The following is a 27,020-nucleotide window of genomic DNA, read 5'->3' on the forward strand; positions in this document are numbered from 1 at the left end:
TCACTTTGCAGTTAAAATATAATTTCTCTCTTGACAATGGATTTGTGTTGGCTCAACCCCGAATGCCCTAACCAGCAGTTCCTGGAGTCTATGCTCTTTTTAATCCTATATGAGACTAAAACATCTCAAATATATTACATTCTTATGATCTGTCTAAGCTGGGAGTTTTCTGAAGGTGCTGGTGCTGTGACCTTATTTCAAAGTACCACACCTTGTAGAGTGAAATGATGGGAAGTGAGTGTTAAGCATCTCCCAGAAACATGAAATATTGGCTGTTAAATATCTTCTTTTATTTCAGCAGATCTGTAACAGTGGGGATCAATGTGGTGTTTATTAATTCCCAGTGATTCTCTTAGTAATGTACAGCAAAATGGTGGTTCTTAACCATTAGAGGAGTGAAATTCTGAAACAGCTTTATTCTACCTACAGTGGGGCAAGCAAATACTTTTAATTTGTGTAAATGAATGAGATTTTAATTATATGTTCACAGCAATTGCACAGGCTTAGGCTGGATGCAGGATTACATCCCACAGCTGTTACATCCCTGTTGCTTATCCCCATTCTGCCTGCAGTGCAGGGAAAGTAGAAAGGTGGTGTGAGCCACTGAAGCCCAGGCAGCTGTTACTGCAGAGGGTGAGTCAGAGCCTGCCCTGCCATTTGTGCTCCTACCTCAGACTCATGAGGGCTTAGCCAGGTGCCATAAGCTTGGAGTGTCCCAGCTGCTCTTTTCCTGCTCAGCAGTAGGAAAATAATCTGTGGGTTTTGCTGGTGTTGCATGGGATTGCCCCATTAGACCATGGTGTGTCTTTTGATGTCTTTTGCGCCTTGTGGTGAAACAGCAGAGATCAGGGAAAGCATCTGTATTTTGTAGAATAAAAGAAAGCAATACAACCACAAAAAAAAAAAAAAAAAAAAAAAAAAAAAAAAAAAAAAGGGGCAAAAAAAGCACTCGGGTCTCTTATCACACGTGATCACTGACCATAAGTTTTGTCTCAGTAGCAGAGCTGGGCTAATTTTGATAAGGAAAGGAAGGGGTTAAGCAAACTGTGACTGGAGCTACTGCCCTTTCTGCATTGTGTCTGTAGGCCAAGGTCTCCCTTCAAGGATAGAATGGGCTTGAAATTCTTATACTGTGGAATTTGTGCTTGCTGCAAGTTTTGGTATCCCTTTACTAATTATCTTACCCTTTACTTTCCCCAATACTAATAGGTGGGCTGCTAATGGTCATATCATGCAGTGTTTGTGACTGTGGCTTGCTGTAATTGAGAATAATGATAACATAATAATGATAATGGTCTATACTGCAGCTCTGTTTCCAGGCAGTGGAAGTAGGATGGAATTCCTTGTCAGTTAATGAAAAGAAAAAAACATTGCATGAGACCTGCAAAGGGAATGATAAAAGTGTCTGGGAAAGCAGTTGTAAAAACCTCCTGAAAAATATGAAACAATCTGTTTTTAAGATCTGCCAAATATGTTTTGGGGAACAGTAGAGACGGTTGTATTTAACCAAGCATTAGCATGATCTGTGAAAACAGATGCTCTCCCTCAAGGACAATGATGAAGCATTAATTACAGGTAGAGATGATTTGAAGCAAAGACTGGAAACCTGCTGCTACCAGAGCCTTTTTTTTTTTTTTTTTTTTGGTAGAGCTGATTTATTGTAGCTAACTGTGGAGTTTAAGTCCTAACAAAGACGAACCTTGATACCAGGCAGGCAAATGTATTCTTCTACAGTCCAACATGATACATTGAATTTACATCATGTTGGAAATTAGGCTTGGTATGAATTGCAGTTGTAACGAGCAGCTTGCCCTGTGATTTCAGTGAAAGCACCTGATGGTGATAACTGCCTTACAAATGCCAAGGACTCTTACTCTTCTTTAGAGCAAATTACTTCCTGGACCACATCAGTCACAGCGTGCTGGAGGTGCAGCAGGCCTAAATGAAAATGAATAAATTCAGGTGGGTAATTAAATGTTGCTGCCTGTGATAACCATAAGGCAGGAGATTAGCCTTAACTAAGACAGAATAGGTCAATTTATGGTGAGGTTTATTGAGTCAAAAAAGGCAGCTGATAGAGGCAGAGAATATCATACCTGTGAGTGTGTCAGAGCACAGTGTGGGTATATAAATGAGCACTGGAAACTGCCACTTAAAGCAGAGTAACTACAACTTCCTAGTAACCAAAGCAAGCTAGGAAAATGAAGCAAATAAGAATATGAAAGCTTTTCATGACTTTAATTACTGTACAGTCTCACAACTTTCCTGTTTTTTCTGATTTAATTTTGAATTAAAATCATACAGAGTTATTCTTTCATGGAATCTACTTGTTTTGAATTTCTCAGTTATAAAGCTATCACCTTTCCCAGGGAAAACTGAGATCCTGTAGGGCTGGATGTGTGTGAAGTTCACATCAGTAACCTGTTTATTGTACTGTAAACACGAGTGAGGGGGTGTGCTACAAGTGTAACTAACAGCAAAGTGAGAAAGGCTTAAATACAGGCATTGATCATGCATCTGGAGCTATTGGCAAAGTTGATTGCAAGGGGACAAGGGTCATGTATTGATCAGATTGTAATGAAGATGTATTGTGAAGAAACTGGGAAAGTAGCAATCTGTTCTTCAACAGAACAGGCAATTTGGGTGTGAAGGAAAGAGAATTAAATGCTGCTTTAAAGTCCTTGTATTTTTCTGTGTTCTGGGATTCAAGACAGTTTAGTATATCATTTATTGTCCCACTGGCTTTAGGGGATGTTTATACAGCAGTTTTCTGGCTCATACTTGGAATAACTGTTAGGGTACTTAAAATTCTTCCAACACAAGTGCTCTGATTCCTCAAGGCCTGTGTGGTCCAGGTTACACTGCAAGAAGCACAATAATTGCTGAACTAAGCCTGCAGAACTAAAACTGAGCTGTCTTGCTGTGGAGACCCTTCCAAGCCTCCAGGTGTACCAATGACCCCCATACAGAGGAAGTGCCTCTTGGTCTTTTAATGGCAGACATCTGGCTGAAGATCAGACTGATCTGTTTTCTCAGAGGGAATTCCTTGGACCTGTAGCTAAACAAAATTTTCTCCTGAAAAGACAAAGCTGCTCTTCTCCAAAGCAAATCATCAGCTCTTTCAGAAGATGTGGGCTGAGCCTTGCCAATAGTACAAATCTATTGATTGATTTCCAAGCGCTTTAAAATGGATTAATGTTGTTTCAGCTCCCAGTGGGTTTTTTACAGGGATTTGAGATTAGTTCAATGCTATAGTAGCTGCCTGGTCTCTGCTTCTGGTCCATGTGTGCTCCTATTGTATCAAAACTTAGCCCTCGTTTGGTTTGGAACCACTGCTGCCTCTTTTAATATCTTTGGGTGAGATTGTGCTGATCTTGCTGGCTAAAATCTCTGGAGTAATTTTAAATAGAATTTTTAATTTACAGCAATACAGCTTACAAATGCACAGAAATGTGTCTCTGGGCTGCACTTGTGCATGTGTGTTTTATTCTACTTTCACTCTTTCCAGCTGCTCCTGTGCAATTGTGTAATGAGTGCAGCAAGTCACAGATCTAATTGAGACAGGCTGGAATCCCTTCTTGCCAGGAACTGTTACACTATGGCAGGGTCCCAAGGGGGATTTTAGAATTCACTACAACAGGTTAAGACAAGAAGAACTGAGGTAGGCAGGAAAACAGTAATTGAAGATGACAGTTGTCAGAAAGAATAGTTTGCATGCCTGCACATCTTCATTGATGTACTGTGGTGTATTCCCTGAATAAAAGCTGACATTGAAACAATGAATTGGTCATTCCTAGAGAAAAACAGTAGTTCTTGCTTGATTAGCTGCCAGGAAAATGCTGTTCTTTTTCAAAAGTTTTTTGATGAGTATTTCCACTTTGCAAAATAGGATTGTGGTATCAGGCTTGGCTATCATCTTTAGTTTATCCTATGGAGAAAGTTGGAGATAATCTACCTCTAAAATATCCTCAGCCCTGGGGGAACAGCATTATTTCATCCTTTTCACTGATTTTCTTTGCTGTTTCCTGGATAAATAAAAACATTCAAGTTGTAAATGTGTTACTGCTGATGAAACTGATTTTTAGTTTGTTTTGGGGTTTTTTTAGTTGACATTTCTGTGAATACTGTAAACAGTCTCAGATGACTTTCAGCCAACTACAAACACTATTTTAGTTGTTCCAGCAACTATTCCTGCTTTTAGGGCTGCCAGTTATGTTTTGTGAGATGTGCAATTTGGATGGAAGCAAGATAGAAAGGCTTTAGATTAGAGCAGCCTAAAATTAAAACATAAGCTTTTCATAAGTAAACAAGAATAGTTCTTCCAGGAATATCTTGTTTCAGGGAGCTGCATTCCCTGTGGAATGAGGGACTGTCCAGCCACAGCTCACAAGATGGATTTACTCCCATCTCTGGCATTTCCATCACAAATGGAGGCAGATGGTGCAAATGGCAACTCTGGACCATATGTTCTTGGTTTGCTCAGTTGGTTGTTCCTTTGTCTGTGTTTGTAAGTCCGCCCTGGTTTCTCCACCTGCTCATTTGTGAAAGATGAATGGGCTCTTTTGCTGAGCCTTGTCTGTTGTATTTCACTTTATTTCCCCTGACCACACTTTTAAATGTCACTTTCTGGGAACTGCCAAGCAGTGACTTTTTGAGCATTTGATTCAAAAAGACCCAACCAAAGCAGCATAAGGCATTAAGGGTGCAGATGTCCAAGCAGTAGCAGAGCAGTCCTTTCAGATTGCTGATCAGTACATCTTTTCCCTGATGCTGGTTTAATTTCAGTGACTTTGCTCTAAGTGCTCCCAGTTTGGCACTTGTTAATGCTTCGACTCTAACTGCTGATAGATTGAAAAGAATTGATTGTAATTGTTTTGGGTGACATTTTGTTTAGCTACTGTAAGTTGAGCCTGCCCAACTTAGGCATCATTAAGAAAAATCATATGTTCCATAAATATTTTTATTAAAGCTTTATTCCCCAGCTGGAAGACAGAATTATCATTCTAAGATAACTGACAGCATAGTGCTAAATCAACATTACACTGTCAGGATGCAGAGAGAAATTTAGTCAAAAGAGGCTGTCACTACCAAAACACTCCCGTTCTATAACAAAAAGTAATGTGTATTCCTAATAGTGTTGAGTGAGCTCTTAAGCAAGTAATTTCTTTTAAAATTCTAATTAGGGTACATTGTTGCTGCTAAAGATGCCCTGTTTTATTCTGCAGCTGACAAGCAGTAGAGATGTGAATTGCCAGTGTAAAGGAAGCAAGCTGCTGAGGTGGAGCAGCAGGTTTTTGGTGGCCTATAAGATTCCTTAATGCCCCTTCTTCTCTTCTTCTCTGTCAGGTGATACCAATAAACCACAGTCCTGCCACAAGGCAAGTCCTTCCTCATCCTGCCATTGATTTAAGCAGAAAAGTACATGTGAGAATTGGCTGAGAGAGTTGTGTAAGTGCTTGTAGTGTAAAAACCAGTTTGCTGAGTCCACTGGTAGCACCAGCTGCTCTGGTACCTGCAGCCTTGCTGCAGTGCAGTGCCTGCAGAAATTAAACTCAGCTCTCTTTGCTAGGGCTTGGCTGCTGCTCTGTGGCAGAGTTAAACACCTTCACCAGCTCTTTTAGTTGCTCTAATCATGGCTAAGTTTAGACTTGGGCATTCTTCTCACTGGGATATCCTCATATTCCAGCATGTCCTGCTGCTGGTGGCATTTGATCAGGTACTTCTGTCTGTCCTAAAACACCTCCCTTGTGACTTTGTGTCCTCACACAGCCATAAAAAGGGCATTATCAAACCTCCCCAAATGCAGAGCTGGCTGCTACAAATGTCCTTCCTGCCCCTGCCAAGCTGCAGAACCCAGAGGGATGAACCAGTGAGGAGAAATTCAGTTCAGCAAGTACCTGCCTGGCCACCAATCTCCTTTTCCCTTCCGTTTGCTTAGGTGTGTGACAGATGTTGACCCACAAAGATTGATGAGGAGGCTTATTTAGAAAGATTTGATCTGGCATTTGAACCACGTTCATAATTGGGAACATTTTGGAGGATAAGTTGATTAATAGGCCCATTTGTTTAGCCAGGTTGGCTAAAAAATAGTTTTAAGGTGCAGAAGATTCATCTAGGAAGAACTACAAGTATAAGAAATAGCTATTTGAGCTGGAGAATGGTGTTGATGAGAAAAATCTAAATCATATAAAAACAGGCTCTGGATAAATTTAGAGTGGAATTTGAAGATGTACTATTATATCATGGTTTAAATTGAGTGTTTCAGTTTGGCTGGGTTTTTGGGGTTTTTTTTTTTTTGAGAAAACTGAGTTTTAGAGAAAGTTGGCTCAAATCACTCTGAGACAGGAAAGTCCATGTGACATCAAAGAACAGACTGCTGTTCTTTGAAGCTAGTCCTCCAAAACTTGCAAGACTGTCTCAAGACTCAGTGGGAGATGCTGTTAAAGCCAAAATTTTAAATCAACACTGATATTTCCAATATCCCTATGATTTAATCAAATTATGTCTGTGTTAAGACAAATACTGCTTCCTCTATAGCTTTGTGATCTTTGATACATTTTTTATTTAAATGTATTCTACGGGATAAAAACTATATCTTCTCAAACTTACAAACCATAATCTGATGTTTGCTGAACTTCCCACCCCAATGAAGTTTGGAAGGCACTGCTTTGTAAGTTTCAACCATTTCAGAGGATCTCAGTTTCGCATTTTCATATTGGCAAAATTAACTTGCAATCACATTTTTCCAAATTCCTGTTGTAAGTTAAAGTGAACTTTCTACGAATTGCAAAGCACTTGCTACCATTTTTGTGGTAAATCAAACCTTTTCTCTGGAAAGAAATGTCACTTTTACATGTTTTCCATTTGGAGGTGTGGAGATGGAGAATGTCAAGAAATGACCAGTCAGTTTTTCCTACCACCCCGTGACTGAAAACCAATGGAGAAAATTAATCTGGTTTTATCAGCCCTGACATACAGTGTGCAAGGTTGGAGCAAATATTTTTCAAATGGAAACTCTTCCCTGAGATTTGCTTTTTCTAATCTTCATCCATCACCCCAAAAGATGAGGAACAAATAAAAGCTGAGATATGAATATCAAAATAATGTCAGAAGGATGTACTTGCACAGTAGTCCAGGGGAGGCTTTAATACATTCCATGTAGATGATGATATATGTTGATTAATCCATATCACTTCACTCACAGATGTGCAGAAATTCCATCAGATGCTTTATTGCCTACAGAGGGAGTTACACTTAGAGTTCACCTGTCGTCTGCTCGAAATTTATTTAAAGAGGGAAAACAACAACCCTTCCCTGAAGAGCTGCAAAAGTTGAGGCTGGTTCCACATTCCCTTTCATTACAGGGAGCAGTCAGTCCCCTACCAATCATTAGCATCCTTTAAGCACAGTGACATTGTCTCCTGTTTTCTTAAGGAACCTCATTTTCCAAGATACAAGGTATTGAATGGGCTGTGGGAATAAGTGTCCTGCCTGCTGGAAGAGAGATTTCCTGCAGCTGGGCTGAGGGGCAAATGCAGCTGCTGCTGGGGAGGGGGGTGAACACAAGGCAGGGAATTTCACAAGAAGAGGGAGAATGGAAGTGCACAAAAAGCATGAGGCAGTGAAGTACTGGGCTGCTGGATCGCGTGTTGCACTGATGGATGAAGCAACACAAATTGTGCACAGTCATGAAACCAGAGGAGAGGCTCAGTTTGAGAAGATATCATTACTTTAAAGCCACGTGGGTTCATTTACTGAAGAACTAATTAGGTTAGTTTTGAAGAGGGCAGGGCTATTCTAGAATGGCATTCATTTAAGGCCTTCTCATTCTACAGAAAATTATTTTCACTGCTTTGCCAAAATTTCCAAGGATCCAACTTCTAGTGACCCATTCTATTTCTCTTGAAGAAAAGAGCCCACTTCTATTTCATCTGGCTAGAAAAATTAAAGCCAAAATAACATGGGTCATTTATCTCCTGGAGCAGCCACTGTTGTTTTCTGTTCTGTCTTCTGATTTCTAGACCTTGCCTAGTGGGAAGTCAGACTGGGTCCTCTTAGACATTACAAGGAACTGTCGGGCTGAAAATTGCTTTTTTTTTTTCCTTCCCAGTCAGTCATCAATACTCATTATATTAATATTTCTTGTATGTTTATTACCTTCTCCACTTCCCTCACTTCTGTAAAAAAAGGGACTTTTATGAGAGTCATGAAGGTGAATGTCTGAACTGGCAGTTTCCTTTAATAAGCCCTTTTAAGAAGATTTTCTTCTTGTGGTAATGAGAGCTCTATAAAGATATTTTATGCAGGATGAGCAATTCTGGCTGATGCCTTCCACTAGGACAAAATGACCAGCTTGTTAGTCGATGATCCCACTCCAGGAGGAAATAACCATAGATTATTATACTAAAGTGAGAGAGAAACGAGGCTTGCTTCCCTGACAGCTGTGAGTGGATAATCCAGAGAAACTGTTATTTCAGAAGCAGTGCAAACACAACTCTTTTCTTTTTCTCAATTGAACCTATCCCTATCCCTGTAGTTTTATAGCTGGGGGTTATTTTTTGGAGTCGTTGCGGGTTTTTTTTCTTGCCGTTTTGGTTTGGAAGGGGGTGCTGTTTCTTTGTATTTGTTTGGGGTGTTGTTGTGGGAGTTTTTTTGTGAAGTTTTTATGTTTGGTTGGTTTCCATGGAGTTTTTCCCCCTTACCAGGGATCAATTTATTCCTTGCAGGTAGAGAAAACTAACTTTTCTTGCTCATAAATAATTTTCTTGTCATGGAGTATCTAATGACCTCAAGTGGCCAAGGGCTTCATTTACATTCTGTAAGACTGTCTACCCTAAAGCTTACTTCAGAATTAAAATAATTATCATAAGTGAAAAACTATACAGCAAAGGCAAAATTTCAGGTGACTAGGAAAAAGAGCAGCATGAAAAAACTGTGTGTAAATAAATGGCTTGTCGTAGACATAAAAAACAAAAAATTATTCTTCTCTTGCCAGAAGGGAAAGGAATTACTGAAGCTGCAGATATTCATGCTCCTTGCTCTCACACAAGGATTTATGTGAATGTGGGTGTACATATATATGCATGCAACTAAATTTATAGGCTGCCTTCCTATGGAGATTGGAGGATTAAATGATACTTGCTCCAGCTGAAGCAGTGTTTGGTTGTGAATTGGTCATGCATCCACTTTATTTTATTTGTTTGGGGTTTTTTACTTCTTTTCCTATTCCTCCATCCCCATCTCCATGGTTTCACTCCTCCTGTGGTACCTGTTTTCTTCAGCCAGCATGTGTGGCCCTGGTAGGGAGAGGTTTATGGAATAGTTAGAAGCTTCTCTTTCCATGTCTCTGCCCTGTATTGCAGCAGCACTGGTGCTGGTGGGAAAGTCATGCATAACATGTTCCTCTGTCCCTGTGGTGATGAGAGGAGAGCCAATATTCAGTTTCTTCTTTGGGATAAATCCTGAGCTCCACCACTGTTTATTTTAATCTGCATTCCCCTGAACTGATGCCTCCTCTTCCTGTGGGACTGTGGCACCTCATCCATGCAGAGTTATCTCCCCAAGTGCATCCTCTTCAAACCATTTCCTGGAGGAGCTGTGATTACTGCAGGGAAACAAGTCACAGAGCCACTTGGATGGTGCCCCCAGCCACAGTTCAAGGCATGCTCAGAAGTGCATTGCTGTCATCTAGTGATGAACAATGACAGGCTTGCAAATTAATTGTATGGATCCCAGGCACAGCTCGTGCAGCTGTTACCAGGTTTGCTGGCCAAATCTGCTATAAAAGAGCATTAGTGAGCTCTCTAACAGATGCCTGGGTGTGGACTGCAGCCAGTTCTGCAAGAAAGAAGCCCACCAGCCTTTCCTGTCCTGTGATCCCTCCAGTTGGAAAGGAGCCTGCAAGAGTGCCTGGGGGGAAGGAAGAGACCTCATTACCTTGATTCCCAGCTTTGGTTCAGCACAGGCTAAGCTTGCACTGCCTGAATGGGGTGATGGAGGCTGCAAAAGACACTGGGAGCTCTTGTGCTGTGTATGGGAAGGCAGCACCTGTGGTAAAATGCCTGCCTGTCACACAGGGAGTGCAGGATGTGGGCTGTTCCTGTGCCTTCTGGAACAGCAGCCAGTGTGTGCCAGGAACAATGGCACAGCATGGCAACAGGAATGTAGGAATGTCAGGGGATCATTTGTGGATGTGGAAATGGCCAGGCTGTGCCTCCATCCAGTTACTGCATCCTGCTGGATACCTGCTGGACTCATCTCCTGACCTGTAACAAGGGACTCCAGAATAAAGCTAGGAGGAGAAATAACCTGTGCTGCCTCTCCCCTGCCTTAAAGCTTTTGTCCTAATGTCTAGTCACAAAAAAAAAAAAAGAAGAAGAAAAAAAAAAACAGCTACACATGGCTTAAGACCAGGAAGTGGAGATTTAGTGGACCTTGAAGATTTGAGGTCATCTGCCCACATTGCATAACTGTCTGACACCCACTCCCCCTTCAACTTTGATGGATGGTTTCAGCCTTAATGAGCATCTAGTGGCCAATGAATTTCTCAGCCTAATTACACGCTGTCAGATGAAGTGCCTGCATAGTGTAGGTTTTCTTTTTTTTTTTTTTTCCTAATCTGCCATCTTGTAGCTCTGATTAGTGTTGGCTACCACCACTAGCTATAGGATTGGCATATGGCAGCCCAAGCCTCAAATACCGAAGGGTCTTTTTTGCTCTATCCTGCATATCCAATTTTTGGAAATGCAGTTAGGATGCTATGCATGAGCTCTCAGGCAAAATCCAACCTGTGCTGGATCCTAACTGCATGAAAACACATGGCATCTCCAGATTTATGGCAGTAAAACCATTGTGCTCCAGACACAACAGTGTAATGCCAGTCACATCCAGGAGCACAGAAAAGCTTTGCCTTGATTAGTATTCTGATGTCTGCTGGCATTCTGTTTGACAGGGAGATTATCCTTTTTTGATTGCAGACTTATCACAGCTCTTCTTTGTCTATTAGCACCATTTCCCAAGGTGATGGGAAAAGAATTTTGCCATCTTCCATCTTTCGTCCTGGAATTATTGATTATCACTTTCCCAGGGACTCAGTTTTGCTTTGTGAGGAAGGTGACCCTCACAAAGGAAAGTGAGGAGAAACCTGGAGGGATTCTAATGTTGAGCAAGGTCCAGGTTGGTCACTAGCTTTACTTTCTATGTGTAAAAATGCCTTTTACTTTCTCTTTTTTACTGCTTGATATATCAGAGGAGAGGCTGGCATTTTTCATGGTCCCTCCCATCCTCTGTGTTCATATATCATCTTTGTTTTCACTGCAGTGTGGGTGTGTTTCTCCTCAATTAGAAGATGCAGAATTCACACTCTGCATGATTAGAACTTTCCACTTAATCCATGAACCAAAATCTTAGAAATGAGCCCTTGCAACCAATGCTGAATGTTACTAGGATCTATACCACAGTATTTTATGCCTCTTTACCTATGGCTCAAACAAGGTTGGGAGTCTAGATTGCAATAAATTGTTTCTTAAGAATAAATACTTTTTCTTTTTACTTTTGGAAGTTATTTATATCAAGTTTAACAGTCTTGATACTGCTGCATGCAATAGCTTTCAGTGCATTCTGCTCTGTTGTCCATTGTTCATTTTTAAGACCTTGTAGTTTCCAGGTTTCTTATTTTCTTTTTTTTTTTTTTTTTCCTTAATGTCATAGCTGACAGTATCTCCTGACTGAGTAACTTCAACTGCACTCCAGCTTTTGGGACTTGAGATCTACAGCCTGGGAGTGGAGACTAAAGAGGGAATTGATTATAGTACAGCTATATAAAAATAAATTTTAAAAAAGATACAAGCATGAATCTGTCAGAGGAGAAAGTAATAATCTTCTTCCATCTTCTTGTGTGTAATCTTCTGCTCTTTATTGAAATGAACAAAATATGCTTTGCTTCAAGGTCTTCTGTTTGATAACTTATCCTCTGTGATCTCTTGTCAAAGCTTTCTTCTCACTCCCTGTTTTCTTAGTTGTACATCAAATTCTCTTGTTTATTTAACATGAAGTCTCCAATGTGTCCCCTTGATCATTCTTAGACTTTCCTCTGCTGCATTTTAATGGAGACAGGAACTCATCTGCTGCAGGTATCTTCCTGAGCTAGAATGATTTGGGGCACTGTAAAAGGAAGGGATACAATGTCTTGTTCAATCCACTTTCCCTTTTTAGCTTTAATTATGGAGTTTGAGCAGGAAAAGGTTGACATTACTTAAAATAACTGTTGCAATTGTGTTCTCCTGGGGTATGTGAGGAAGCCAAATATTCAGAGCATACAAAGAATGCTGGGGAAAAAAAGACACTAATGGTGAAGCAGTGCATGCCTTAAGTAATTGTTACAACAAATCACCAAATGCAACTTCAGTCCTGCAGAAAACTCTGATCATCTGAAACTTTTGTCTGTCACAGAAAAATATTTCAGGGTGGAAACTTGTGCTAATTTTGAAAACTTAGTATCTAGTCTTTTGAAAACATGCTGTGCATCAGGTCTCCATGTGCAAGGAAGATTTTCCAGGCTACAAAAATTCTGTGTTATTTGTTTGGAAAGGCACAAATGTTTTCTTGAATTTTCTCATTTGCAAAATATTACCCAAAAGTATTTAAAATAGTACACACCCCATTTTCTAATAGGAAAACTTGGTTTTATTTGTGGTCAGTTTGGTACTATATAGACTGATAATAGCAGTCCATAGAAAGAAGGCAGTATGTTTATTTCAGGATTTCTGTCATTGAGAGACAACACATAAATAAAAGACAAAGTTTATGGTTTGTGTTTACAGACTCTCCGCTCTGTGGGAAGGAGAAAAGGGCTCCCATATGTTGTTGATCTAGATATGGTATCTGGTTCTCTCCACTTGAATTTTGAGTTAGACCTGGTTTTGAATTAATCATGAGAGATTTGAATGTCATGTGATTATTTTTACAGCATATAAAAACTTTCCAGAATTGGACTGGTTTTCAAATGACCAAATGAAGTAAAGCCTTTGCAATTGTTCAGAACTTCTAATGCTTTAAAACAGGAGCTATGTAAGTTGAACTTTTTGCATTAAAAAAGTAAATGTTACCTTCTCATTTTAGTAATGGATTTGAATAAATATTATAAGAGTTCAAATTAAATGTAATTTTGTAAAAAGATACAAAGGAAACTTTAAAATTAACATTTAAGTCTGACATCTGTACCTGGCTTCAAAGAAAAGGTGAGGACAAAAGCAAAAGCTCTGACAAATCTTGAGAAAATTGGACCATCCAAAGGAATAATAGGATCAGAGGCCAGATAATTTTATACCATGAGGTCGGGAAGGGGAGAAAACTTTTCAACTGATGCTTGAAAAGAAAAGTTTTCAAAAAAAAGAACATGCAGCAGAATTTAAGAGTCTTGCCCTGAAACGTGACACTAAAGGAAGGGAGTGTGGAAAATGGGGGAGGAGTGGCCCAGGCTGATATCCAGTGGAGGAGCCCCTCCAAAGCTTTTGGAATTAAAGCAATTTGAATCCCTGGCTCTTGGCAGAAGCCAGTGTGTGATGTGGTGCTGGGTAGGGGAGAGAAGGCCAGGCTGGGGTCTCTGGGGAAATCTCTGGAGCCCTCACTGCAGGTGAAGCTCCTCAGCTCCACTCCCTGCCCCACACTTCCCCCTGCTCTGCCCTTTGTGCCCAGGCACTGCACATTTACAGAACAAGCTCAGCCTCTGTGAGCTGGAAGGCAGGGAGCAGTGTGGGAGCTGTGATCTAAGAGTGAGGATTGATCCTGCAATGAAGATCTGAGGAAGGCGTGGAAAGAACCTGAAACCTTTCATGATTGTTTTCAAAGTTTCCTGTATCGATCCCTGCTGGTTAGCAGCAGGTGCCTCTGCAGTGTATCAGCTCTGTGGGAAGCCCTGATCAATAGCTCAGAGCAATGGCCTGACAGTTATTTACTCATCAGCTCATTAGGGTGGGAAGAGTAGATTACACTTCTCATAATTTCACTATTGACTGGCACACTGCACTATGGTTTTGTTGTTGGGGTTTTTTTTTAAAGTACTCTGTAATGAAGATGCCTGAAGGAGAGGAGTAAAACCAGTATTTTAAAATGAAAGGTGCTTGTAAAAGCAGAGAAGACTTATTCATGGCAAGAAAAAAAAAACTTCAGCCATGATAAAGAACAAGTAGGAGAAGGGAGGAGCATGGGCAGCTCAGCCCTGGGTAAAATGAAACTGTTTATTTGCATCATGTTGTGCAAGCCAGAATCCCTTGCAGTGTTCATCCAGCACTGTTGACTGAGGGGGGAAGAAGTGAATTTACTTTGAGGTCAGTGGTGGTGTGGCACTGAATAGCAGACTTGTACTGACACTTTCCTGGAAGGGCTCCAGCAGTTAAATGGTATTTTAGAAGCCTTACTCAGCAAATGTGTTGCTTGCAGTCCCTGATGACTTTTACAAATTGCTGGTGACTACAAGAAAGGGAACCAAGACCATTGTCATTGCCCGGAAGTGTCCCACTATTATGATCTCCTAAGAGTGGGTACCAAAACATTGACATTTTTCCTGGTTTTAGGTGGATTTCATTCACTTCAAGTGAACTCAAAAGGCCAAAGAGCTGAAGAAGAAATCCAAATACATTTTAGATGGGTATTTATGCTTTCATTTTAAAAGTTGAGCATAATTACCAGTTGGAACATGTTGCTATGGAGATTTTTGCCTCTCCAAGCCTTTAAGACTGTGGCCTGTCTGAACAGTTTTTATTTAGATTTAAATGAACAGAATTCATTTGTCCACTGAATAAAGAATAAAAATGGGTGCTTGTGTTGTACTAGTAATTGGACAAAATAAGTAGAACAGAAAATGTAACATTTCCAAGGCTCTCCACTAATGAATTTGCTTTAAACATGAAACTTTTGCTCTAATCCAAATTCATGTTCTATAAAGTTGGAGCCCCCTACCTGAAAATTCTTGTTCACCTCCCTGACACCCTTGTGGTGCAAAACATATGAGCAAGGGCAGCATCCAGTTAGAAACCATGGGATTTATGCACCCATTTATGTACTCCATGGAATAGGAGCCTCATTCTTCTGCTGAACCACTTCAGACCTATATACCAGGGCCTCAGTTTTCTTGATTGCTTGCCAAGCTGTTGCTTTTTCAATTGCCTATAAGGAGTGTTTTTATAATTTTGTACCTTTTTGACATGAGGCATTAATATTTGAGACCAACTCTCCTTGATTTGATGTATCTTGCATTTTTTAATTTGCTTTCTTTGTAATTCTTTTTGGGATGAGAAAGTACATTATGTTTTGGGGAGTGACTAGAATGCTGGATGCAGACAGTGCTAAATCTTTTATGAAGCAAAGCACTCCAAGAAGCTAAAAAACTAATTTATGAGAGCCATTCAGAAAAGGGAAGGTGTCAGGAGAAGAGTTCAGCCCTTGCATTGATTTTTCTGCAGCTCCTTGCATTCTGAACTGGGGCTGATATTCATTGCCTGAAAAACTGTCTGCTTTGCAGCTCCTGCCAAGGGTGTGTTTTGTATTTTTGATTGTAGTCTTATAAGGTCTTTTTCTCTTCTGCTTTTCATTGCCAAGAAAGAACCAATTTCCCCATTGTAAGAACTAAATGGCACTGGGACTGTTTGTAAAGGCATTAACTACCAGCTTTACTCACTGGATTTTCTGAAATATTGAGGGTGGCTGATTATTGCTTGCCCCAAAAGCAATCTTCCAAAATTAGACACTAGGCTATGTAAATGGACAGGTTTATTGTGAAAACATTTGAAACTGACCCAGGAAAAAGAAGCTGTCAGTGGCAACTTTTCCATTAGTTTCAATAAGCCCTAATCAAGCTCCTGTAATAACATAGCACTTCCAAAACACGCTGCTTCAGGGCAGTTGCAGGTCATTTGTGAAGAGCTGGATAGAAAAGATCAACAAAAAGAGTTAATCCATGAAACATTTATACAGGCACATCTTTAAAGTGTCATTGCTTCCTTACAGAGCCTTTGCAGGCAGGAATTCTTGTCCATTGAGGCACTACGGTCTTCTGATTTTTTAAAAAATAAAATGTCCAGAACCCTGTAACTTCCCCCAAAAAGAATGTGATGGCTTGGTGGACAGTTTTCTATTTTAGTAAATTGAGTTCTGAGGCAGTGTGTGTGCCAGGGCTGGGAGCAGCAGCAGCTACCCCAGGGTTACAGCAATCCCACCAGCAGCTGTGCAAGTACTGGGCTCAGCAAGGTCGGTGTGGATCCATTAGCACTGCCCCATAAAACATCCTCTGCCAGCCTTGCCCTGCTCCCTGCAGTGGTTAAAGCACAGCTGACTCTGCCTCAGCAGAACCCTGCACAGCCTAACCCATTTCAATTAACTGTGAGCTGAAGGACTGACAGTTTTATTTTATACAAAGAGAGGCAGGGAGACCCTTTAAAATGCAGGCAATGTCAGGTTAAGCCCTTAAAGTCATGTTTTAGCACTGAAAAAGAAGCCAAGTTTACTGGCTAGGACTGAAGTTAAGTGGAGGGAGGTTTAGTTTTGCAGCTGAGGTGTGTGGCTGGGGCTTCTGATTGCAGGGTTTTATTGGGGTCCAGGGAAGACCACAGCACTGCAAGCTGCAGTGGGGTGAAATGCATGGACAGGGCTCCTAGCACAACACTCTGCTGATGGATGACAAAGACAGTCTGTGTCCATCATTTCTACTTGTTCTCCTTCAAAATCACTCTTCTTCACAGAGCCCTTGAGGAGTGTCCTGATTGACACTACAGAATAAATGCCAAATTCCAGGACTAGGGACATGTCAGCAGTGAAGCTGAGGGGGCACGACCAGTGGTTAATAAATCATAAACCTCTTTTATGAGTCCTAGCCTGGTTATTGTTTGATCCCAAGATCAGCTTGCTAGAACTCATTTAAGGAAAATAGAGCTTGAAAAATAAAACACAAATGTGAAGCAGAGTTATGCCTTTTAGAGAATATGTGCAGGGGATGATTGAGAGCACGAGGTACCAAAAGGAGCAGCTGTGGGGCTGACAGCAGCAGGGCTGTGTTTGGGGGGTTTGATTGCCTGCTTGTATCCTGATTTTTGAGAAACAATCACTTCCAACTTTTTCATTTTATTTTATTTTTCTGCCTTCTCCTTCTCTCCTCTAACCATTAAATGGAAATGTGTACCTGGAGCTTGCTGCTAAGGTGCTCTGCTTAGAAATGGTGACATTCACTAGTGAGAAAAGAAGCACATAAATACAGCAGCCTTCAGCACAGGAGTCCTTTGAGAAGAATACTGCTCTCTGTATCACTTTCCCACTGGTCATCTTTGCTCATTTTTCTTATTTAGTTCAGAATGATCTTTAGTTTAAATGAATGTTGTGTGATATTTTCTAGGGAAAATGTCCTATTAGCTCCAGTGCCACAGCAAATATGATGCTTGCTCTGAAAAAGCCTCAGAATTTAAGATCATCTTTGGGAGCATCAGACACTTTAATTTTTCAGGGGTTCTTTACCTTCTCCCTGGATATAAATGTGAGACAATGATTGTAGATGCCCCAGGGTAAAATAACAGAAAATGCAGTTGTGAACAGAAAGCAGCAGCAAGCTGGAGACAGAGAGCACAACCCAAGGAGGGCAAACCTCGTGCCAGGAACCAGCTGCTCCTGCTGGGTGCACTCACATGAGCAGGCAGGAGCTGCAAAATCTGTTTGGAGGTGGAGAGAACTAAATTTAGAAGTTAATCTAAATGTTGCTACCCTAGCTGGAGCAGCTGGTGCAGTGCTAGCCCTGGGAGCCTTGAGACAGACACTCAGCTCTGTTGGTGGCAGTGCCTGGCACGTCCAGTGCTTGAATTTTTCCCAATTTGCTGATGAAGTCAGGAGTTGTTCATTTCCATGCCCTTTGTAAGTGGCTGATAAGCACATTCACTAGAGGTCTGCAGCTCTGTGGCCCTTATCATGGTGTGCAGTCTCTAAAGAAATAATTTTTTATTAGCCTTTTAAAGGAGGAGAGGCAGACAAAGTAGACAGCACGTTGATCAAATGGGCGACACTTGTTCCAAAGCTTTTTCCCTGAAGCAAATGTTATCTCTTTATTACCATCTTTCAGCTTAGAAATAAAAAGAGCTAAACTTTCCCAGTTGGACCTTGATTTGTAACTTTTCTTCTGGACTCTCAGCAATTTAGATGGAAATTCTAGTGGCATACTGAGAATGGGATGGAGACTTTACCTTTGTGAATGTGTGATATTTAACCATTTTCATACAAGCTCTCTACTATCTCAGGGAAAAATGGTTTATTTTAAATTGGGGTTATTCTGGGTCTTCTTCATAAATTCAGTCTAAAATTAAGTTGTCTGTTGACTAAAATTGATTTGTCCTCACAGAACCTGGAATGAGTTTGTCTAAATAGATTTGAAAAAGCCAGCACAAATGTGGAGGTCAAGGTGCTCTTTTAAAGGTTTTGTTTTGGAAGCTGGTGAAACCAAATGAAGAGAAAGAAATTGTTTGCTCACGGGAGGGCAAGGAAAGGGAAGAGAGTTGTAAGCAAAGCAAATTTTAAATAGCTGCTGGACAATGATTTTCAAAAAGGACTCCCTCATCCCTTGGAGAGCAGGGTGCTCAGGGTTAGGATGGGGACAAGGATGTGCTACTCCTGTAACTTTTGCTCTCCCCACACCACAGATGAGAAGGGCACTGAGGCTCTGGGTTAGGTCAAACCAGGTGCTGTCTTCCCTGAGCTGCTGTTTTGTAGGCAGAGCTTGTGCTGAGCATCTTTGCAGTGACACCTCTGCAGTGCAGCTGGCAGGGAGCACCACGAGAGGGCTCGAGAACTATTCCATGGCTCAGAGTGAAGGGATTTTCTGCTCCAGGTGTAATGCTGGTGTGTCCTCTTTCCTCACCCTTGCTGCTCTCTGCAGCCATGAATGGTTAGTGACTGGACAGCCCAGGAGCTGTTGGCTTGTTCACTTACACAGCACAATTTCCCTGGCTCCCCCACCTATTAGAGGGGCACTAAAAACCCCTCTAATTCCAAACCTGTGAACTGCAATACCTGTGAACAGATCAAAGTGCTGCCATTCAAGGCTTTCTTTAGCTCCTGTGTTCCTGAGATGGATGTAGGTCAGCACCCAGCACTCACCATTATCACTGACATCTGCCAAGGGCAAAAGCTCACTTCCCTCTTACTGCCCTCCTGGGAACAATTTCAGATTTAATCTTGCTGGGTAACTGCAGGATAAGGCTGAGCAGGAGTAGGATTTATTAATGGACAATTACTAGGATGTAAAAAAGTAGGGCAATCTGTTCTGGTTTAGTAAAATTAAGTGCTAGGCTTGGGTATTGCAAGTGTTGAAGAGATTTTGGGGTATTTTTTAATTTTTATGCAGCTGGGAAGCAGTGGTGTAAGTAAAGCTCAGGCTGAGCTCACTGGGGAAGGCAGGAGGTACCTCTGCTCCTGAGTTCCAGATTCCAAGTTTGTATCTCTGGGAAGAAAAGAATGGGACTGGAAAAGTATTAAATGGTTAGCCCAGACTGGGACAGGTTATAAATAGGACAAGATGTCTCAAGGCCCTGTGCAATATAATATTTAAGAGGAAAACCTATTAAACTTGCCTGATAGGTCAGTGACAAGGCACACTGGGGATTCATTTCACTGTCATTATTAAAACTGGTGAGAAAAGAGAATCAAACCTTCACTGACAGAGCATCCTAAACCACTTCAGTCTCACTGAGTAAACTTAATCCCTGACTTGTGAAATATTCCCAGCCTTTCGTGCTTTCCACAAATCCCAGAACTTGCCCACAGAGAAACACTTTGTATTCAAATAGAGTCCAAAAATGGGTGTTTTATTTCCTCCACAGCACTAGAGAGCCAGAAGTTTTTTTCTTTTTTAATCTGGCAAGACCTTTAACCTAAAGTACCTGGGAGACCAAATCCAGAATGAAAGCAATGTGCATTCAGAAAAGCATCCTCTTGATGCTAAAAGTTGTGGTAAATTCAGTGTTCCCTGCTGCTTGCCATGAGTGTCCAAGAAAAAGAATTAATCTATTTTAGAAGGTTCTTGAGAAGTTACTGCCTTGACAAAGTTCATATAGCAAAGAAGCCAGAGATATCTGCTTGCCTGTATTACAAATAATATAAATATTTAAATTCATGATGCAAGTATGGTTTTAACTCTAAACATCAAACAAGAAAACCATGCTCAGTGGTCTTCCAGATAAGTCTCTTCTTACAGAGAGAATGGTGCCAGTTGGATTTGTTATCCCTGTAATCTCCTGTAGAGCTTGGAGAGATGCAACCTGTGCAAATGCACAACCCTTTTATCTGCAGCACTGATGACACAACTTGCCTTATGTTTTCACATTTAAATGCCAAATCCTTCTTCAGTTGCATAGGAAATTGGTTTGGTGCAATACAGATTATCAGGCTTCTGGGCAAAAAAGGCATTAACTGTGTTAGAAAGCACTTTTATCTCCACTGGAGTGTTGTATAATTGTCTGCTGTGGAGCTTCTCTGGCTTTCTTTGAAGCATTTGTGGTTGCTGATTGAAAACCCACACAGGATTAGCTTGCATGTTAATGTGTTATGAGAGGTAGCAATTATTTCTTTTTCCAGACCAGAACAGTGGGTGCCTTTGTGATTAAATGGTTTATCCACTTTAATGGAACATAATAAAATCCCAAATTCAGGCTGCTTTGCAAGCCCCAGGTCTTGATGCTACTTTATTGGTGTTACCTGAAGAGCTTGGATCATGCAACTGCCATAAAAGTAAATTCAGATCCAATCTTCAACATTTTTCCATCTTTGCTCCTGTTTCTACCCATTGTTATGTACCTTGGCCAACTTCTTGTCTAATATGAAGCAGACCTGTGGGTGTTCCTGTGCCATATAAGGTGTGCTTGCTTTCACTTCTACAAGAGCTCTGAGTCAGCTACCACATCACAAAAGGTCTAATTATTAGCTGGACCTCCCTGCCTTTCCTCTCTTGCCCCATGAATTTTATTTTACCTGACTCTCTGTGTTCTTGAGCATTTGGCTTCACAAACTGGCACAGCAAATGACCACAAAGGGACAAAAAATATCTTCCTGCCTTTTTGTCTGTGCTGCAGCAAAGGTTTAACACATTGGTTGTACAAAGCACACGAGTGGGGCAAAGGCAGGTGGGTCAGGGCATCAAGGGACCTGGATCACACAGGTCCAGAGCTATAAATGTCCCTGTCTAGGAACTGTATTCCTATCACAGTGTGCAACTGTATTCTTATACTTCATGACTGTCTGTAAGGCTCCTTGAGAGAGAATGGGATTCACACTCAAAAATAAACTGTGACATTTAAAATGTGCATCACTCACGTTTTAGGACAGCAAAAACTGATTTCAAAAATAAACCAACTTGTTAAATGGATTTTCCATATCAATTGTTACCTTGTGCATCTGAACCAGTAGAAAATCAATCACTAGCTGCCAGGGAAGTTGTGATCTACAAATGTAGATGGCAGAGGGAGAGTGAAAGAAAACATGGCTTTAAACTTTGCAAACACTTTGCTAGAGCAGCCTGCTTTGTGGGAGGCATGTCCAAAAATCCTGGCTCAACCCTAAACTCCATCTGGGATGTGAAGTTGTTGCGAGAAAAGTTATGGAAATAGCCCTCAATATGGGAGGTCAGAACCAACCCACCTTCCAAGTGCTTTGTTTCTGCATTATCTCATGGACTGAAACATCACAGACAGATGTTTTTAAACATGCTCAATTATCTGTTGTAATTAATTAGGTCTGGTAACTTCCTTGCCCCTGGATAGGACAGCATGTGTTTGGGTTAGGTAAGGACCTGGCTCATACCAAGGCCATCCTTCCTTCTGAATGCTCTGCTATCTCCAGACCATTTTTACAGTTCTGAAATTGTTTCAATTGCCAGCTTCTGTCAGGTTTGTTCCTCATTAGGCTTCACAACCCATTCCCTGGGAGCAGTGGCCTGGATGGCATCCCTTGGAAAGAAGAACTTTACTCAAGTTCTATGTGTTTTTATACTGTTTCATTTTCTAAATCAAAGCACAAACTCAAGGCATTTTACAAATTACAGAGCTGAGCATGTCAGACAAGTCCTTGTTTCACGGGAGATAACCAGTAATCAACCCACTGTACAAAGCATAGAGCAAGCAGAACTAGCAGGGGGCTTGCAGGTCAAACTTCCAGCTCCATTTGTTACCTTTTATTGTACACAATTACAGTCCTGGCAGTTATTTGAAATGAAGAGCTCCTTTAAATGCAGCATGCTATGTGCCTTCTCCTATTCTTTGATATTGAGCTGAAATTTCACAAACCATTAGTCCTTAGAAGTCTTTTTAGATCTTGAAAGCAAAAATCAGAAAAGCTTTATGTGATAAGTCTCTAGAACTAGTGGATGTTTGTGTATGGAAAGCAATTCTTGCATGAGTATTTTATAACATTGAACTGTTTCAACCTGATAGACTGAAAAGTTTATTAAAGCTAAATACCCCATGCACTAAATAGCTTTTATCTGCTGATTAACATGGTGCACACTAAGGATCTCTGCAGTAGTTTATTTGCAACAGGAAAGTTCGTGACATGTTTCTTCAGAGGGAAATGAGAGAAGTTTGCACATTTCATGTGTGATAGTTAGTTATTTAGTTAGTTCTGGAACTACAGTTAGTTATTTAGTTAGTTCTGGAACTACAGTTTTAGAAGAAAGTACCCACCAAAGTAATAATAGCTGAACACTTACAGGCTCCCTGACAGTAGATGCATAAAAGCATTAAAGGACAGACCTAATTTGAAGCAATCAGTATTAAGCATTCCTTGGCAAAGGGACAGGTTTTCTAGCTCACTAAGCTCACTTATGTCATTGAAAACTGAAATTGTCCATAAATGATAGCACCAGGACTCTCTTTTACAGGGCACATACCAGGCACATCTCAGAATCACCTCCTTTCCTCTCATGCCAGGCCAGGAATGTGTGGAGCTTGACTCTGACTCTTCATCACCTTCCCTTTCCTTCCACATGCAGATGGCGGGTCCTACCCTCATGCCAAATTCAGGGGGCAGCAGACTATTGAAAAGCACCACCTCTCCTCTATGCCTAAACAAATATGAACTGAAGCAGCTGATCCTGCCCTGCTCTGTTTTGGCTGGCTCCAGGTGCATGACCTCCTGGGGTGGTTCTTTGCAGCAAAGGATGGGGACAGGATGGGAGCAGTAATCAAGGTTTTGGTGGGTTTGCAATTTTTTAAATATTACAGTCATTATTTCCTTTATGTATTTTGATATCTGGCTGTTGTTTTGATGTCTAAGGTTTTACTGTGAGTGATTTGAGTAGTCCAAATTCTCACAACTGGATAATGCCACATGTAGTGCATCAGAAGCAAGAAACCATTACCTGGGTGTAATGTAGGGCTGCTGGAATATTATCTTTCTGCTGTTCCCTGACTAAGTAGACACCTTTTTAAGCAGACTCGTGTGCACAATCAAAATGTTCTTGACACACTCCATCGCTGGTTTATGGATGTGATAGCTGGGACTCTGCAAAGTCTCTGAACACATGGAGGGATTTCAGCTCCAATGCTATATCATCTCCTGCTTCCACCTGTTCAGGAAACTGCATTCCATTTTATTTTAATTAAAACCTAGCAGATGTTCCATTAGAGTTGATCCAAACAAAAAGAATGCCAGTTTCTCAGCAAAACAAAACTGAAGTAAACTGCAGCATCTTGTGCTCCTTCCACCTGGTCCAGAAGGTAGTACTTTTGTCCATGGCCCAGATTATATGTCTAAAAATTGGTAGATTGCAGAGATTTTATTCATGACAGCTGGTTAATGACTGATGACTAACTACTCATAACCATTAACAGAGCAGCAGAACGTTCACCTCTGTGCTGAAGAGACTCAACAAAGCTTGTAGGCACGCTATTAGCTTTGTTAAACCTCTTTTCATCACAAAACCAAATCCATCCCTACATTATTATTAAGCTTGATCTGAGAAATAAATAATTTAGGAGGCAGACCTGGGCTGGAGAGGCCTGAGGTTGGAAGTGCAGCTTAGTGGAGATGCACAGCACCGTGTGCTCCATGAGTTTATTGAAGCACGTCAGGCCATCTGCTCCACGCTGCTGCCTTTGCTTCTCCACCAGCAGCACCTGAGGCAGAGCAGCAGCAAAATGCTGCTGTCTGACAGGGTCCTGCTTTGTCCAACACCTTCCTGGATCGTGAATAAAAGGGCTGACTTCAAACAGCCACTTTCAGTATCAGTTCACCGGGAAAATGAAAGAGAAATAAGCTCGGAACTTTACATTTTATTTCCGTGAGCACACGCTCATGTTCAAGTGAAGCAAAATTACACAGCACAGATTTTACAGGCATAAAAAGCCTTTTCCACCTGCTGTAGTTACCAACAGCATCTTTAAAATAATGGGAGTGCAATGGTTTTTTAAAATCTATTACAAAAATATGAGAAGGCTATTTAGTACCTGCCATTATTTAATATTTTGTAGGTTGCTTTTTTTAAAGCATCCAGCAAAGCTGGGAGAAGTTTCAAGCAAGGCTAAGCATGATTTCAAAGACAAGCTGTTTTTCAGCTGCCCTGCAAATTCTTTAACCATGTGTACATTGGTGAAACGTGACATCTACCCAGGTTAAGGGTGTTTGGATATGAAACTGCCTGCTGTGACAGCTGAGGAAGAATCAGAACTAGAGGTTTCTTATCTGAGGTGTGAAGCAAATCAGTGAATTATTTGGTATTCAAATGTAACAAAAAGAACTCCTCACAAAAGTTGTTCAGATTCCCCCTGGATCTCTATATGCTGGAATAGGACTTTGAAATAGCAACTGAAATTGAATTATAAGTTTGATACCACCTCTCCCCCTGGGGTTTCTATAATTCATGAACTCATGAAAATTCAGCTCGGATACAGCATCTGGTTCTCATTAAAGTTCTTCTCTTAACCTGGTTTTTTAGTATGGTTACTCAAAAGTCAAATGTCCTTCTTTGAGGTCAAGTAAAAAGCAAGTCCTTTGCTGATTTCTGTCCCAGAAGACTGAGTTTGAAGAAGGTGTGCCAGGAAAATAGTATTTGCTGTATCTTCTTTTTTTTTCCAAAATAAACAATAGCACAGCCTAGAGCAAGATGCCAGAGCATCTGTGGACAGATTCACATGATCACATACTGCTATTACCATCTAATGAAGATTTCTGCAGCTTTAAACTTTCTTTCAGAAGGAGTGAACAATCTTAATTGAGAATTATTTTGACATCAAATTTGCTTTTCCCTCCTACAAAATTTCCTGTATAAAGGGCAAGTCCTCATACTTCATTACAAATCTGAAATCTGTGCTGTATTTCCATGAAGACCAAGTACACCAAAAATCAAAAAATGCCAGTAAGGAATATGATTCATTTGTCACTCATAAATAGTGTTCTGTCTAATTAAAGGGCATGGACAGTGCTTTCTGCCAATGTTAGGTGTTGCTCCCACTGTTCTGCTCTGTGCCTGCTCAGTTCTGGTTCTCTTTTCCCTATTACCCCTTGCAGTGATCCCCAGCCAGGAGAAGGTGCTATCTAATTTGACAAAAGGCATTAGGAAATTTCAGAATTCAGGACAAGTGCACTGGTTCTGGAAGCTTAGAACGCAGCAATCCCAACACACTGCAATTTCTCCACACAGCATTAAAGAAATATTAAATGAGGCTGTGAGATGGACACTAAAATAGTGGCTTGTGGGCACTGGAAATGATATTCCATGGTAGGCAGAGTTTCAGCTGGAAAATATTGTATGCTTATGTGGTCTTTTCTGCTACAAAGAATGGGCTGAAGAATTTCAGACAGATAGTCCTGTGCTGAACACAGCAGCTTGGTCTGGGCTATGGAAGATGAGCAGCTTTGATTTGAAGGCAATGAAAGGGAGAATCAGCCTCTTTCCCTCATGATATGTTCCAAAGGTTAATCACCAATTCATAGCTGAACACTCTGAAAAATGACTGTGTGTTGATTCATCTGTTTCTGTCTCTACCAAAGCATCAGCTATTCCAAGGTTTAGGTGACCTTGCAAAATATCTAAACCACAATTTTTATTTGATAATTGCATCAGCTTCACCTTTGCCATCTCCACAAAGAGTAAGAGACAAAAAAAAAAAAAAAAAAGAAAAAGACAAGAAAAGAAAAAAATGAACATTACTACAGTATATAGTGTGGATGTGTAAGAAAGTGCTAAAAAACTTTAAGTAAAGTTAGAGGGGGTTTTTTCCTGCAGGCTATTCTGACACTGACATTCTGATGTACTAAGACTGAACTCTGAATCCCTGTTTTTTCATATGCATAAGCTTCTCCAGGAAACTGGAATCTGGGTGCCATTGTGACCTCCCAGCTTTCTGAGGAAAGTGGAGCAGAAAGGAGGGAAAGGAAAGTTGTTGTGGCATACTAAAATAAATACTCCTGCTGCCCTGGCAAAGAGAGAATTTCACCCGAAGTGAGATGATTTATTTAGGTAAATTTATTTGGATTCTTGCTGCTTACCTGTGTGGGTAACCCACGCTAGGATACAGGAGAGGTTCAGCTACTGGAGACATGAGTTCAGTTCACTTTCAAGGGATCAAGGATGCAATGAACTCTGTTGGAGTTATCAAAATAAGAAATAAATATTTGAACTATTTAGAGCACTGATCTGACGGAAATGGATGAATTTAAGGGACAGGGGCTGAAATATTTCAGTATTCCGAGTGTTTAGGGTTGTTTGAGGCTTGTAACGTGTCTTTTCTTTTGTCTTCTTGGCTTTATTTATCACAGTTTTGAAAACCTTGGGGCATTTTAAGATGTCTTTTTCCTGAAGTTGGTTATATGTCTCTGCAGTGAAGAAAATGAAAATATGGCTTCATTTAACTTCAGACTGAGGACTATAGCTTCAGATTCTTCAACTGAAGACTGACTTGAGCAAGATGTAATACTGTAAAATAATATTCTACATGCAAGAGCAGTAGTTATAATACCTGGAAGCCAATATGAAACATGAGGATGAGGGTTTTAACAGC

At 40.8% G+C, this 27,020-nt stretch overlaps 1 long non-coding RNA gene across 3 annotated transcripts in view; it reads left to right on the plus strand.

The window, feature by feature from the left end:
• Window positions 1–520: 520 nt before the first annotated feature.
• The window catches only part of LOC135282758 (uncharacterized), an 87,830-nt gene continuing 61,330 nt past the window's right edge, over window positions 521–27,020 (plus strand). For all 3 annotated transcript variants that reach the window (XR_010348801.1, XR_010348802.1, XR_010348803.1), the window contains exons 1-2: window positions 521–633; window positions 1,825–1,962. This is a non-coding gene — a long non-coding RNA (uncharacterized LOC135282758). The remainder of the gene's footprint in view (window positions 634–1,824; window positions 1,963–27,020) is intronic.

This window comes from Passer domesticus, chromosome 17, assembly GCF_036417665.1.
Source record: "Passer domesticus isolate bPasDom1 chromosome 17, bPasDom1.hap1, whole genome shotgun sequence".
Classification (NCBI taxonomy): domain Eukaryota; kingdom Metazoa; phylum Chordata; class Aves; order Passeriformes; family Passeridae; genus Passer; species Passer domesticus.